This window comes from Orcinus orca, chromosome 1, assembly GCF_937001465.1.
Source record: "Orcinus orca chromosome 1, mOrcOrc1.1, whole genome shotgun sequence".
Taxonomy (NCBI): domain Eukaryota; kingdom Metazoa; phylum Chordata; class Mammalia; order Artiodactyla; family Delphinidae; genus Orcinus; species Orcinus orca.
Genome location: NC_064559.1, coordinates 104,355,766 through 104,370,603, shown reverse-complemented (window position 1 = coordinate 104,370,603; position 14,838 = coordinate 104,355,766). Strand labels below are relative to the sequence as shown.

The window sequence follows — 14,838 nt, the reverse complement described above, 5'->3', positions numbered from 1 at the left end:
GGGGTGCACCAGGGAAGGCCTCTGCAGGGGTGAGGTCGGAGCTTCTCCAGGAGAAGTAGAAGGTACAAGAGGCAGGTACGGACCAGGCGAAGGGGCAACTCATGCAGAAGCACAAAGGCTGAAAGGACCTGACGGTGGTTGTTCCTCCCAGATGAGTCTGGAAAGATGAGCAGGAGCTCATCACGAATGACTCATCTGCCCGGCTTAAAGGGCCTCTTGGCACCTCTGCCCGCTAGGCACCGGCCCGCTAGGGCACCGGTGGTTTCAAGCAGAATATGTGTTCACATTTGCCTTTTAGGATGTCTAGTCGGCAGCCAGCCAGGCAGGAACCTGGGAGGCCAGTTCGGACAGTGTCGTGCCAATGCCTGAGGGGAGGGCGCCGTAGCACCCAGACCGGAGCTAGACCACAGGGTGGCGGGACCCTGCGGCCCTTCGAGGTTGACCACAGGAAACCGGAGCCTCCAGGCTGGAGCTGAAAGAACTGGAATGAAGGCTTAGTCCCGTGGGGACCCGTCCTCTGTGATTCTGCTGCCTGGACAACTTTACAGAAAGCAGGACGTCCCCGGCCCAGCTTATGGAGGAAGAGGGTGAAACAGGGACTGCCGTCCTTCCCCAGCCGGGGACTAGATAAGCCCCAAAAGCTCTAAAACTGACACCCGCCATTCCCTCCGCTCCTCCACCGCCTTTTATTTATTTACTTACACTTTGCCCGCATAGCAGTTTTTAACCCATCAGCGTCTTAGCAGCTCCTTCGCCTGTCCGTCAGCACGAGGGCCAATGAGCGGGAGAGAGACACTCCGTGCCCCGCCCCTGCGACTGCAACCCGGCCAGCGCGGGCCTGCTCGACCCCGGCCGCGCGCTCTGGTAGCGCTCTCGTAGGGCGTCAGCTTCTATGCGCGGACGTCTGGGCGCATTCTTTTTTTTTTTTTTTTTTCTTTCTCGGTAGGCGGGCCTCTCACTGTTGTGGTCTCTCCCGTTGCGTTGCGGAGCACAGGCTCCGGACGCGCAGGCTCAGCGGCCATGGCTCACGGGCCTAGCCGCTTCGCGGCACGTGGGATCCTTCCGGACCGGGGCACGAACCTGTGTCCCCTGCATCGGCAGGCGGACTCTCAACCACTGTGCCACCAGGGAAGCCCTGGGCCCATTCTGATCGCCTCTGGGCGTCAGAGACCGGGCTGGCAGAGGCAGGGTCGTCCGCCCTCGGTGTACTGGTCCAAACCAGCTCGCGGGGCGGAGCCCCGGCCGGTGGACGGACGGGCGGGCAGCTCCGCCGGCAGAGGCACCACTAACGGGCTCTGTCCCTCCAGGAGCTTCCCGGAGATGCATTCTTACTGCATTTGCAAAGCGCCCCGCCAAGTCTGGAGAGGGAGTCCGAGACGAGTTGGACCACAGTCCCAGCCCCGAGGAGTTGACAGTCTACCGGGGAGGAGAGGAAGGAAACCAGGAAAGCAATAGTAAGCAGCTATCATGAAAGAATATCAAGTGCTAAATAGATATAAGCATCAAGAACTGAGTTAAAAGAAGTAATTATCTGTAGGAATCGGGGTACTGTTAAATGGAGGAGGTGGCTTTCCACAGAGCCCCGAAGCATGGATAGGATTGCTGTTAGTTACCATATGGTGAACCTGTTAACACTTACGGCAGTTCGTTGTATAGAAAAACTTAAAATATATTAAATTCAATACAGTGTTGTATGTCAATTATATCTCAATAAAACTGGAGGAAAAAAATAAGTAAAATAAAATGTACTAAGTTCAGATAAAGGAGTCAGAGACCCTAACTACTTGGAGGGGCCGGGGAAAGCTTTATGGAGGGATGCAAGCTTGAGTAGGATTTTGCTGGAAGGGAAAGGGAGGATGAACAAAGCACTGGGTGTATGCAAAGTTCAGCTAAAGTAAACAGAGTGTATGTTTGTGTTAAACAGAGTGCTAAGTATTCTGGCTATAAAGAATATTAAAAAATCGTCCTCAAGGATTTTTAGCTCTATGGAGACCTGAATATCTAATGATAGATATTCTCAGGATTCTTTGGGAGCCACCTAGCCTGGCTTTCAGGTAGGTCTTCTGGAGGAGGAAATAAAGCAGGAAGTGTGGTTGGTATATTTGAAGAGCCACTAAGTAGTAAAAATACTGTGGGGGAGTAGCTAGGCATGAGGTTGGAAATTTCAGGCTTTCTGGAAGATCTTGAAGCACTATAGAAGTCACGCCAACTTGGGGATAAGCACCTATAAAGGGTTGTAAAAGAAAAGTGATGTGAACAAATTTATTTTTAAAAAAGATAAATTAGATGGACAGACAAGTGGATAGGAGTAGATGAGCTGGAGAGAGGGTAGAGACCCGAACCTGTTCAGAGGTTGAAATTGTAATTCTTCAATATCAATAAAACCGAGAAACTCTGATATCCAGAACTTTGTTAATGGTAGAGAGGATGAAAAGGGAAGGGACATCTTTTAAAGACATTTAGGAGATGGGATTGACAGAAGCTGTTTGCTACAGGAGATGTCTAGGAAGACTCCCAAGTTTGAGGTTTGGGTAAGGATATGCAGGGTGAGGAGCAAGTTTTACAGGACATTGATGAGTGTTCAGTTTTGGAGTCCTCAGTAGTCAGTGTCCTTAGTGAAAAGCACCTTCAGGAGGAAGATGTCAAAAGCCAAATTCTAGGGAATTGATTGTGAATGGGAGGTGAAAAAGAGGAGGCAGCATGTGTAGCCTGCTCTTTGAATGTCCTTCTAAACACGACACTTGGAAGTCCCTTAGGTAGCACAGGTTCAGCTTGTTCAAAAATGAATTCCTCTGGATATATGGGGAGATGTGAAAAAGAAAATGTAGCAATAAGTGACCTGTAGAATCTGGGTGGTGGGCATATGGGTGTTCACTATTCAATCTGTCAACCTTTTTCTTCATTTTTGACATGAGCTTATCATCTCTACCCTCCAACTATCCCTACCCCTGTGAACCCCATCTCAATAAACAGAACCACCATCTACTCAGTTATTTAGGCAGCAGACCTGGGAGTGTCATTTAATTAGTCCCTCTCCTTCTCCCTTCTATTCCAATCAGTCACCAAATCTCCTAAATATCTCTTACATCCAGCAACAATGGAGTTGCACCTTATACCAAGGTTAGGTTCTAAAGTCAGTACATAAGGCAAAAGTTACATAGTCAACATAACTTTTGGAAATCCCTTAAATCACTCATAAAATACAGCAGTCATGGGACTTCCCTGGCGGTCCAGTGGTTAAGACTTGGCACTTCCACTGCAGGGGGCACAGGTTGAATCCCTGGTTGGGGAACTAAGACTCCTCATGCCGCACCGTGGGGCCAAAAGTTAAAAAAAAAAAAAATACAGCAGCCATGGTTTTGTGTGCACAACTCTGTAAACAAAATGTATGTGCAAGTGTGTATGTATAAGCCAGTGTATAGTAATGTACAGTGTATAATAGGGTATACAATATAACATTAAAGTATTTTCAACTACATACAAAAATGAGATAGCGCTCTCTCCAGCTGCAGGGCACGTGGAAGCACAGAGCCTGAACACTGCCAACACTGCCAGGACCTCAGGGGGAGAGGAGGGTCTCTGCTCTTGTATTTCAATAAACCTGTTGATCTTAAAAAAAAAAAAAAAAAAAAAAGTTAAATGTACACAGGGCACAAGGATGCTGCATTTCTCACCTCTTCACTGCCTCTACCCTAGTCCAAGCTTCCATCAACCCCCAGGATTATTGAAACAGCTTCCCAACTAGTCTCCTGGCTCCTTCCCCAGAGCCTGTCCAATCCATGCCCTACACTCCAGGCAGATTGACCTGCTGACTGATTTGAGCAGGTCACTTTGCTGCTTTAAAACCCCTCAATGACATCCCACTGGTCCCTTAGGACAACGTTTAAAACACCCCCATATGGCTGCCCCAGCCTTCTGCCATCTGGCCTCTGCCCAGTCTCTGGACTTCATGTCACACACACCTCTTTCCTCTTGTTCTCTAAGCCCTGTCAGAATTGGGCTTTCTCTTCCTCAGGTTCACCATACTCTTGTGCTTCAGGGACTTTCCCATGCTGCTCTGTCCGCATAGAACTCTCTTACCCCCTCTGCTCAACTGGTTAACAAACACTTCTTATCTACTCAACAAACCATCCACCTCAACCCCCCAATACTTTGTTCTTGCTAAATTTTATTATTTTAAACTTTTTTATTTATTTTTATTTTTTGGCCGCGCAGCATGCGGGATCCCCGACCAGGGATCAGACTCGTGTCCCCTGCATTGGAAGCATGGAGTCTTAACTGCTGGACTGCCAGGGAAATCCCCTTGCTGAATTTTAAATTTAGAAAAAAAACATTGTGAAAAATAATCCACATATTTAAAATGCACTAAACATAAATGTATATTTCAATGGATTATTATAAAATGAAACCCCCCTGCAACAGCAACCCAGTTCAAGGAAAAGGACATTGCCTTCACCCCAGAAATCCCCCATAATACTGCTTGCTGGTCATAGACTCCTTCAACCCTCCCAAAGTAACCACTGTCCTACTGTCCTGATATTTATCGTAACCACTTACTTGCTTTTTCTTTATTGTTTTACCACCTAAATAGGAATCCTAAAAGCAATCATTTAGGTTTTCAAAAAACCTTTATTGGGATATAATTCACATACCATACAATTCACCCATTTAAAGTGTACAATGCAATGGTTTTCAACATATTCCATTATTAACTTTTTAAGATTGTGGTAAAATATATAAACATGAAATTTGTCATTTTAACCATTTTTGAGTGTACAATTCAGTGCCATTAATTACATTCACAATGTTGTGCAAACATCACTACCATATAATTTCCAAAACATTTTTATCACCCCAAATAGAAACTCTATGACCATTAAGCAATTGCGCCCCATTTCCACCTCTCCACAGCCCCTGGTAACTTTTTTTTTTAATTAATTAATTAATTTGTGGCTGTGTTGGGTCTTCATTGCTGTGCGCGGGCTTTCTCTAGTTGCGGTGAGTGGGGGCTACTCTTCATTGCACTGCACGGGCTTCTCATTGCGGTGACTTCTCTTGTTGTGGAGCATGGGCTCTAGGTGTGTAGGCTTCAGTAGTTGTGGCCTGCAGGCTCAGTAGTTGTGGCGCACGGGCTTAGTTGCTCCACGGCATGTGGGATCTTCACGGACCAGGGCTCGAACCCGTGTCACCTGCATTGGCAGGCAGATTCTTTACCAGTGCACCACCAGGGAAGTCCCCCTGGTAACTTCTAATCCATTTTCTGTCTCTATGAATTTGCCTATTCTAGGAATCTCATGTACAATATTTGTAGGTACTTCTTTTTTTGGCTGCATTGGGTCTTCGTTGCTGTGCACACGCTTTCTCTAGTTGCAGTGAGCAGGGGCTACTCTTCGTTGCGGTGCACGGGCTCTAGGCGCACAGCCTTCAGTAGTTGCAGCACATGAGCTCAGTAGCTGTGGCTCGTGGGCTCTAGAACGCAGGCTCAGTAGTTGTGGCGCACGGGCTTAGTTGCACCGCGGCATGTGGGATCTTCCCAGGCCAGGGCTTGAACCCGTGTCCCCTGCATTGGCAGGCGGATTCTTAACCACTGCCCCACCAGGGAAGTCCCCCACTCATCTGTTGATGGACACTTCAGTTGTTTCCATCTTTTGGCTGTTGTGAATAATGCACAATCATTTAATTTTGCCCATTTTTTAATTTTATGAGAATGGAACAGGACAGAATATATTCTTTGTTATGTCTGGCTTTTAAAGCATGCATTCGGGGCTTCCCTGGTGGCGCAGTGGTTGAGAATCGCCTGCCAAAGCAGGGGACACGGGTTCGATCCCTGGTCCGGGAAGATCCCACATGTCGCGGAGCAACTAAGCCTGAGCACCACAACTACTGAGCCTGCTCTCTAGAGCCCGCGTGCCACGACTACTGAAGCCCCTGCGCCTAGAGGCCGTGATCCGCAACAACAGAAGCCACCGCAATGAGAAGCCACCGCACGGGCTTAGTTGCTCCGCGACCCCCCAGCCTGCCGCCAGCCGCCCCGAGAGCACGATGGTGGCGGCCCACCTGTTCCAGAAGTGTTACCTGGTCCAGAGGATCCTGGAGGCCTGGGAAGCCAGTGACCACATACAGGCAGCGGGTGGCATGAGGCACGGGAACATGGGTCACGTCACCCGATCGCCAACACGGTGGTGCAGAACCTGGAGGGGGGCCCCATGTAGACCCAGCTCAGCGAGGTCATCCGAGGGCTCCCCTGGGACTGCCGCGGCGCTGGGAGAGCTTTGTGGAGGAGACGCTGATGGAGGCCAACCGCAGGAACGCGGTGGACCTGGTTAGCACCCGCCATCTTCACCCCTCAAGTGAGGAAGAGGACGTGGAGGGCATTTTCTCTAATGAGCTGGCCCTTCAGCAGGCTTTCTCCGGGTACCAGGTCCAGCAGATGACAGCCCCCTTCGTGGACCAGTTTGGCTTCAGCAACGAGGAGTTTGCTGAGCAGGACAACAGCGTCAACGCCCCATTTGACAGGATCGTGGAGATCAACTTCAGCGTCGACAGCCCCGGTGCCGCTCTGTTTGAGGCCTGCTGCAGTGACCACATCCAGCCCTTCGACAAGGACGACGACCTCTGGGAGGACGTCCGTGTGGCCCAAGTGACCAGAGCCAGGTTCGGGGGCCCTCATGCTTCAGAGAGCTGCCGGAAGGACGGCCCGGAGTGCCGAGGCCAGGGCAGGGAGGAGAGCTCGAGAGTAGATGGGGACACGGCTCGGGCGGGCGGGCGCCCCTTGGGCTGCCGCCCAGAAGGAAGGTCCTCGTGTTAGGGTGGCTCAGAAGCAGGTGCCCCGTGGACGGTGTTTGATGAGCCGGAGAATTCCATGGCCTCGGGCCCGGCCCCGGCAGTGGCGATGGGCGTGGGTTCCAGTGTGTGGGTGGCCAGCTCCTCCAGTGCCTTGGCTCCAGAGGAGAAAGGCTGGGCCAAGTTCGCTGGCTTCCAGCCTTTCTGCTGCTCTGAGTCAGGGCCCAGGTGCAGCTCCCCAGTGGATAGAGGTCATGGCGATGCCCAGGGTGGCCTGAACCAGGGCCCAGAGAGAACCCTTGGCCCGGCCACTCCGGGTGCCTGGAACACATGTGTTACCAGGAAGGCGCCCCTGGTGGCCTCCAAGAGCCGTGAGGACAAGCTGATGGCGGCTGTTGCCTCGGAGGCTGTTAGTGTGGGTCCTGGTCAGGAGGCCGCCCCCCGCCGCCCGTGTCAGTCCCCAGGTGTGGGCGGGAGTGTTGTGGACAGACGTGGCCTGCAAGGTGTCCAGGGAAGGGCCCTGGGCCCGTGTGGCCCACAGAGTGGGCTGAGTGCGCCACCAGCACGCCTCCAGACCTGGCCTCCCTTGCACCTGTGGAAGTGACCTCTGCCCCGGTCGTGGCCGTCCTTCCCGAGGCTGCCATGGCGGCCACCACAGTACTGAGCAACGCCGGCCCCTCCCTGGCCACCCTGGCAGTCTCTCCTATGCTGGCTGTGGCCGTCACCACTGCAGCCCCAGCTGGCCCAGCTGTCTCCACAGCGGCCGCCCTAGGGATGGTGACAAAGGACAGGCAGACAGATGGGCCGCCGCCTGCAGGAGCTGCCTTAAGTGGCCTCATGTGATGCTGCTGCTGCCACCCAGCTTTGGCGCCCCAGCCAAGAAAACTACCTGGTGACGCATTTCATGTTTTTAAATTAAATTAAATTTAATTTAAAAATAAATGCTGCATTGGTAAAGCTGGCAGTTGGAACCAGTCGGACAGCCCAGCCTGCATTTCTCCTGCCTGACTCCGGGTGGGCCTCGAGGGTCCAGCCCCACGCACAGCAATAAGGCCTCAGACAGGGGCTCTGCCTGCGGGGGCCGTGACTCCAGACGCCGCAAGGACCAAGGTCTGGGCTGGGCGCCACAGGCTCTGAGCCCGGTTTTATCCATTATTTAACAAACGCAGATAGAGCCACATGTTTGCACTTTTTATCCAGCGCAGGAGAGGGTCTCCGAGGCTCTGGGGACAAATGTGGGTCTGGAGCTGGGTTGGCCAGACAGGGTTTTAGCTGCCTGGTGGCCCTGGGAGCTGGCCTTGAGCCAGTCTGCAAACTTGACTGACTTAAAAATAAAACGAGCCCCCCGCAGCCTGGCAGGGTGTCCCAGGCTTCCCGCCGCAGTGGGCAGTGGGGCGCCTGGCAGGAGCTGGCCACGGGCTGCAGGATGGGGTGCGGAGGGCCCAGCAGTGCCCAGGGGTGGGGGGCTAACCCTGCAACTGCTGTGGAGGGTGGGGACGAGCTGTCCTGGGGGTGTGCAGAGTTATCTCATGTTACTGTTCTGATAATCTGACAGGGCACCCAGATCCCACAACTCCCAATAAAAGTTGTTATTCTCACCGAAAAAGATAATAATTAAAAAAAAAAAAGAACAGCATGGTGTATATCCAGAAGAGAATAGCCAAACTCTTACAGCTCAGTACTAAGAAAACAAACAATCCAATAAAACTATGGGCAAAAGATTTGAATAGCCATTTCGCATAGGAAGATACAAAAATTGTTAATAAGCATATGACAAGATGCTCAATATCATTCGTGATTAGGGACATGCAAATCAGAACCACAGTGAGGTACCATTTCACACCCACTAAAATGGCTATAATCAAAAAGACAGATACTTCCCTGGTGGTGCAGTGGTTAAGAATCTGCCTGCAGGGGCTTCCCTGGTGGCACAGTGGTTGAGAGTCCGCCTGCCAATGCGGGGGACATGGGTTCGTGCCCCGGTCCGGGAGGATCCCACATGCTATGGAGCGGCTGGGCCCGTGAGCCTATGGCCACTGAGCCTGTGCGTCTGGAGCCTGTGCTTCACAACGGGAGAGGCCACAAGAGTTAGAGGCCCGCATACAGCAAAAAAAAAAAAAAAAAAAAAAAAAAAGAATCTGCCTGCCATTGCAGGGGACACTGGTTCGATCCCTGGTCCAGGAATATCCCACATGCCACGGAGCAACTAAGCCCGTGCGCCACAACTACTGAGCCTGCGCTCTAGAGCCCACAAGCCACAACTACTGAAGCCCTTGTGCCTAGAGCCCGTGCTCTGCAACAAGAGAAGCCACCGCAATGAGAAGCCCTTGCACCGCAACGAAGAGTAACCCCTGCTCGCTGCACCTAGAGAAAGCCGACACGCAGCAACGAAGGCCCAACACAGCCATAAATAAATAAATAATAAATAAATAAATTCATTTAAAAAAAAAAAGAAGGACTTCCCTGGTGGTCCAGTGGTTAAGACTCCGCGCTTCCACTGCAGGGGGCGGGGTTTGATCCCTGGTAGGGGAACTAAGATCCCTCGTGCCCGCGCGTCGGCCAAAGAAAACAAATACCAAAACAAAAGACAGATAAAAACAAATGTTGGCAAGGTTGTGGTAAAACAGGAAGCCTTAGACATTCCTGATGGGAATAAAAAATGGTACAGTCACTTCAGAAAACTGGAAGTTTTTCAAAAGGTTGAAATATATTTACCATATGACCCAGCAATTCCACTCTTTGGTGTCTTCCCAAGAGCTATGAAAACATATATATCCACATAAGAACTTGCACACAAATGTTCCTAGCAATATTATTCCATAATATAATAGCCAAAAAGGAAACCAAATTGGAAACATCCTAAATGTCCATCAACTGGAGAATGGATAGATAAAATCTGGTATGTCCATACAATGGAATACAATTCAACAATTAAAAGGAACAAAATACATGTTATGGCTTGGATGAACATCAAAGAGCATGCTCAGTGAAAGAAGTCAAACACAGGAGACCTCATATTGTATGATTCTATGTATGGGAACTATCCAGAGAAGGCAAAGCTATAGAGACAAAGAGTAGATTAGTGGTTGCCTGGGGAAGGAGCGGGAGAACAGGATTAAGAGTAAATGTGCCATGAGGGATCCTATTAGAGTGATGAAAAAAAAATTTTTTTTGGCCACACCACATGGCTTGTGGAATCTTAGTTCCCCAACCAGGGGTTGAACCCAGGCCCTCAGCAGTGAAAGCACAGAGTCCTAACCACTGGACCACCAGGGAATTCCCAAAAATATTTTTAAACTGATTTATGGTGGTGGTTACCCAACTTGGTAAACTTTTAAAAATGTCATTGAATTGTACACTTGAAAAAGGTGAATTAAATGATATGCAGAATAGGCTTTAATAAAGTTATTTTTTTAATTTATTATTTAGTTTGGCTGCATTGGGTCTTCGTTGCGGTGCGTGGGCTTCTCATTGTGGTGGCTTCTCGTTCTGGAGCACGGGCATTAGGCACAGGGGCTTCAGTAGTTGCAGCACGCCGGCTCAGCAGCTGTGGCATGCAGGCCCTAGGGAGCGCGGGCTTCAGTAGTTGTGGCTCGTGGGCTCTAGAGCGCAGGCTCAATAGTTGTGGCACACGGGCTTAGTTCCTCCGCGGCATGTGGGATCTTACCGGACCAGGGATCGAACCTGTGTCCCCTGCATTGACAGGTGGATTCTTAACCATTGCACCACCAAGGAAGTCCCTAAAGTTATTTTTTTAAACATGGGTATAGAAGATAGACCATTTAAAATACTTAAGACATGTTAAATACATAATTATGATTCCAAATTGCCATTGATTTGTGCTTTGTATTTCACCAAGATGTATTTATCCACTATAGAAACTACTCCCCTTCCCTGCCTATGGAATGTTAAGTTTGCACTCAAGGTGATATGTCTCCCTTCATTTGATATGCCACTAATTTATGGTTGTGCAGAAATATCAACAGCCTCATTTAAAACACACACACATGCATTTACATTTACCTAAATTTGTAAAAAATAATGAGGTGAGGTAGAATTTCCTCCCTCCTGAAAATTTGTTTTTAGCTACTAAAAAACCTAATGTTTCCAGGGCTACTGAAAATATACATTTACAAAGTCATTTACAAACTATTTTGAGGGTTAGTATTGATACAAGGACCACTGATAAACCTGATGTAAAATGTCCCAGACGTGACTTCCTATCTCCTGTGCACCCAAGGCTGCACCAAAACCCTCCCTGTTTTCTCTAGTAAGTCTTCCTCTCTTCCTCCTCCTCCTCCCTTTTCTTTAAGGTATTCTTTACATACCATTCTTTTTTTTTTTTTTGAAATATCATATACAGCTTTATTATTACCATGTCATTTTTTTTACATCTTAATTGGACTATAATTGCTTTACAATGGTGTGTTAGTTTCTGCTTTATAACAAAGTGAATCAGTTATACATATACATATGTTCCCATATTTCTTCCCTCTTGCATCTCCCTCCCTCCCACCTTCCCTATCCCACCCCTCTATGTGGTCACAAAGCACTGAGCTGATCTCCCTGTGCTATGCGGCTGCTTCCCACTAGCGATCTATTTTACGTTTGGTAGTGTATATATGTCCATGCCACTCTCTCACTTTGTCACAGCTTACCCTTCCCCCTCCCTCTGTCCTCAAGTCCATTCTCTAGTAGGTCCGTGTCTTTATTGCTGTCTTACCCCTAGGTTCTTCATGACATTGTTTTTTCTTAAATTCCATATATATGTGTTAGCATACGGTATTTGTCTTTCTCTTTCTGACTTACTTCACTCTAGTTTTTTTTTTTCTTATTTAACTCTCTCTTTTGCTTTTCCTCATTTTTTATATTGTTTAGACTTTAAAAAAAAAAGAAATCTGGAAATTTATCCTTTCCTGTCTCTTTTGATTGGCTTCAACTTTTTCAGGTCAACCTTGTACATCTGCTGTGGATTCTAACTCCCCTTCAGTGGAACTGGCAGTGGAACTGGCTTGTGAACTGCAGGATGTGGTCTTAGGCGCTGGCATCCCAGAGGTGACCGTGGGAGGGAAAGAAGATGTGCCTTAACTGTAGTCTTTGGGATTTTCTATGCACGCAATCACAACCACTATGAGTATCAATAGTTTTGTTTCTTCCTTCTAATCCTCTTGTCTTTTATTTCTTTTTCTTTTTTACTCCCCTGGATAGACTTTGAAAGAACACTGATGGGAAGCAGAGATTGAGGACATCCTGACCTTGTGTGGTTCTTGATTGTGGCAGGCAGCCTCCAGGATGGTCCCCACTGACCCTTGCCTACTGGTGTTCACACCCTTGTGTAGTCCCTCTCTCATGTTGTTTATGTGACCAATCAAACATGGCAGAAGTGATGGTATGTCACTTCTGAGGCTAGGAAGTGAAAGATATAGTGGCATCTGCCTCTCTATTATCTGTGGTACCTATTGTTCTATTTTTCTTTTTAAGATTTTATTTATTATTTATTTATTTTTGGCTGTGTCAGGTCTTAGTTGCAGTGCACGGGCTCTTCATTGTGATGCGCGGGCTTCTCTCTAGTTATGGCATGCGGGTTTTTCTCTTCTTTAGTTGTGGCACACAGGTTCCAGGCGTTGTGGCATGTGGGCTCTGTAGTTTGCGGCACACGGGCTCTAGTGGTGGCGCGTGAGCTCAATAGTTGCGGCACGCAGGCTTAGTTGCCCCACAGCATGTGGAATCTTAGTTCCCCAGCCAGGGATGGAACCCACGTCCCCTGCATTGTAAGGCAGATTCTTTACCACTGGACAACCAGGGAAGTCCCCCTGTTGTTCTTATTTATGCTGTTTTATACCCTTGGGTTATATCTGTGTGCTGGACACTGTTTTTGATAAATTATTTATAGAAATTCCTTGAGGCTCAAGATAATATCTCCACTAAACAGAACTTATTTTGCCAGCTCCTGAGGGCACTAGCAATCTGGAGCCACATAAGTCTGAAATTTTCACCCTAGCCCCTTGAGGCTGCCAGTATTGCAGCTCAGCCTTTTCCAAAACAAGAACCCCAAGGCATAAGCAGCCTTTAGGGAAGGTTTCATTTCACTTTCTCATGCTCTTCAGAATCTCAGCATCTCAATTCAGCAATTCTTCAAATCTCCTTATTTCTCCGATGCTTTTAAGATGACTTTTTAAAGTTTTTGTTTTGTTTTGGTTTGGTTTTATTGGTATGAGGGTTTGTCTGAACTATCTAGGCTTCCATGTCCAGAACTGTTGGTCCCTTTGACCCTCATTTGAGGGATCCAATAGGCAGCGATATCTTCACTGTGCTATAGGATGAATCATAATTGGGCTAGGTCCATCATGGTAACCCCCTTCTATGCCTGAGGTGGGCATACGACACACTTCTGAGGGAAAAAAAAGACACAAGAGGAAAATTCCTGAGAACTTGTGGATGAATTTTTGTGCCCTTTTAAAAGAGAGCTGATCGGGAACCAGAGCCTTTTCTCTTTATTGTGCTTTGGGGTGATGTTATGGAAGGAAGTCACACTTGAGTCTGTGGCACCCCTCTTATAACTGAGGGAAAAGCCAAGAAAATTGCAGAAGTGTCAACTCATGGTGTTTTATATTGTGGAGCCACTTAAAAATCCTGGAACCTTTTGCTTCCAAGCTTCTGAAATATTCTTATGGTTTCACTGTTAGTCAGGTTTTCTGTTATGTGCAGTCCAAAGTGTTCCTAATTGACATATCATCCTTCAAGACTCAGCTTTAAATAACATTTCCTCAGGGAAGCCTTTCTGAAACCTCCAGATCAATACATTGAATAATACACTCTACTTTCCCTTTAGTGCCCCTCATCATATTTCTAATATCTGTTGAATGATAGTCTCTCTCTGGGCTGTAAGCTCTATGAGAACAGAGACCATGGTAGGTATCCTAGAGTCCAGCCCAGTGTCAGGCATGGCAGCCTCTTATAAATAAATAACTATCCAAATAGACAAATAAAAGCATCAAGAGCACAAGTGGAGGGAGAAACTAGATAAAAACCCTGGAGGATGTGAATTTAAATTTGTGCAACTGTTCTAACAGACGAAAACTCTTAAAGCTCAAAGAATCAATACAGGGCTTCCCTGGTGGCGCAGTGGTTAAGAATCCGCCTGCCAATGCAGGGGACACGGGTTCAAGCCCTGGCCCGGGAAGATCCCACATGCCGCAGAGCAACTAAGCCCATGCGCCACAACTACTGAGCCTGCGCTCTAGAGCCTGCAAGCCACAACTACTGAGCCCGCACCCTGCAACTACTGAAGCCCGCATGCCTACAGCCTGTGCTCCGCAACAAGAGAAGCCACCGCAATGAGAAGCCCGCACACTGCCATGAAGAGTAGCCCCTGCTCACCGCAACTAGAGAAAGCCCGCGACACAGCCAGGAATAAAAAAAAAGAAAAGAAAAAGAAAAAATCATTACACAAGGGTTGGAATGACCATCGTGAGAACTGGGTATGAATGTTCATCTGGGAAAAGTAAGAGTTGCCAAGTAGTGTTAAAGACCCAGCTGGGATTAGAAACCGTGTATGTGCATTGGCATCAGTCGGCAGAATTACGAGATTTCTTCCAGCAGTGGTCAGCTGTCTGGGTGTGGGAAAGAAGTTGGGTAATTAGATTGATCCAAAGATGGGGGCTCTCAGGACAGGCTGCCTCCTGTTCTGGTCTCTGGTAAAGTAAGTAAAAGTAGATATGGAATTTTATTGAATTTATTTAATCTCTCAATAGATTAAACCTTGTAGAACTCAAAAGGCCTGCCCTTTCATTCCAGACTGGAGAATGTCCCTTGGCTGAAGCACTCACTGCAGAGGTCTGCCCCCATCTCCCACTTGCCATGGAAAGGCTTATGAGGGGGATGTGTGAATTTCCTAAAGTGTGTGTGTGGGTGTGTGTGTGTGTGCGCTTGTGCATTTTTCTGGGGTGAGTGTCTATAGTTTCCACCAGATTCTCAAAAGGGTCTGTGATCCAGAAAGGCAAGAAGCACTGACTTGGGGTTAGCTCCTAGCCGTGAGCCACTGTGTGGATCCAC

General features: G+C 48.2%; 1 long non-coding RNA gene and 1 pseudogene across 1 annotated transcript; both read left to right on the top strand.

Annotated features, from left to right (window-relative positions):
* Window positions 1-5,889: 5,889 nt before the first annotated feature.
* On the top strand, window positions 5,890-8,414 carry LOC105748851 (serine/threonine-protein phosphatase 6 regulatory subunit 2-like; annotated as a pseudogene).
* A 433-nt stretch (window positions 8,415-8,847) lies between these two features.
* LOC125960385 (uncharacterized) lies at window positions 8,848-14,560 on the top strand. Its single transcript, XR_007469960.1, has 2 exons — window positions 8,848-11,838; window positions 13,857-14,560. It is a non-coding gene; the product is annotated as an uncharacterized LOC125960385 (long non-coding RNA).
* The last annotated feature ends 278 nt before the right edge of the window (window positions 14,561-14,838 follow it).